Raw genomic sequence first — 1,201 nt, 5'->3', positions numbered from 1 at the left:
CTAGAGGTCCCTTCCAACCCCTACAATTCTGTGATTCTGTGAAGTGGGAGAAAGAAGACGAGTCCCCACTTTACCTTAATTTCTTTCAGCAAGTAATTAAATGGTTTCTGCTTCTCCTGGCGCTGCAACCTCAGTCTAACCTTCATGAAACATTAAAACCCAAACACACATAACAAAGTAGCCTTATTATGAGGAACAGAATAAACCCAGCAACCGAAACAACTAAACACCCTCTCAGTCACAGAAACAGCCTTCTGTAAATCACAATTTGGACACGCTGATTGATTTGATCATTCTGAGTTAAGCTAATCTAAATAGTTTAAAACACTATCTTCCTAAAACTAATATGAATACAGTAACAAACTTCAAGCCTGGCTACAACCCCAAAGACATATACATGCACTGGTCAAAGAAGGTTTAAAAACAGCTTCACAGCAGAGTGTTGTTGCCTTATTTTCTCCATGGCTTATAAGTATCATATACAATGCCAATTCTGACTTGCTCCTTTAGAAAAATAAACAAGTAATGTTTTATGTGAGACTGTGTTTACATACATAGATTTAAATCTATCTATCTATATATATATATAAAGATTTTAAATATACAGCTTCCACCAACAAGGCTCTGCTGACAACCTAAGAAAGCAATAAGGTTTCTCTGCATGTTACCTACTCTTCTCCTAGTCGCTCCTCAGGAAAGAATTCAATTCATCCTCTTACTTGTTGTAATAGAAACTAATTATTTGTAATTCTTGCTAATGAACACATGATTCCATATTACTCAGCCCAAAATTGCTTTCTCTCTGCTATGCTTTAAACAGGATACTTTAAAAAGACTGCTTTCATCTTATTCCTGTCAATTTCTATTGTAATTTTCTCATTTTTGTCCTCCTTCCCTCAAGCTATTCATATTCTTCCCTAGCTTCAATTCATCACTAATCAAAAGTCCCTGGACACACAAACTGTTCATAATTAGAAAACAGCCTCTTATGCAAATTACTATCTATTGTATTGGGAACCTCTTCTGGGATAAGAGCACTATTTCATGGGCAATACAGGCAAGAACTGCAAAGCAGCACCAGATGCTTCTGGCATTTCAGTCAAACAAGAAAGCACACTCCTCATCTTTCCAGAGGAAACTACAGAGGTTTTTCTTCACTAGGAGAGTGGTTAGGTCCTGGAACAGGCTGCCCAGGGAGGTT

General features: G+C 37.3%; 1 protein-coding gene across 1 annotated transcript in view; it reads right to left on the bottom strand.

Moving 5' to 3' along the window:
- Positions 1-1,201, bottom strand: part of MRPS9 (mitochondrial ribosomal protein S9) — a 35,163-nt gene that overhangs the window by 30,754 nt on the left and 3,208 nt on the right. The gene's annotated exons all lie outside the window — the stretch shown is intronic.

The sequence above is a fragment of the Coturnix japonica genome, chromosome 1 (genome assembly GCF_001577835.2).
Source record: "Coturnix japonica isolate 7356 chromosome 1, Coturnix japonica 2.1, whole genome shotgun sequence".
Classification (NCBI taxonomy): Eukaryota; Metazoa; Chordata; class Aves; order Galliformes; family Phasianidae; genus Coturnix; species Coturnix japonica.
Note: the sequence above shows the minus strand (reverse complement) of the source record. Positions and strands in the feature narration are given on the sequence as shown.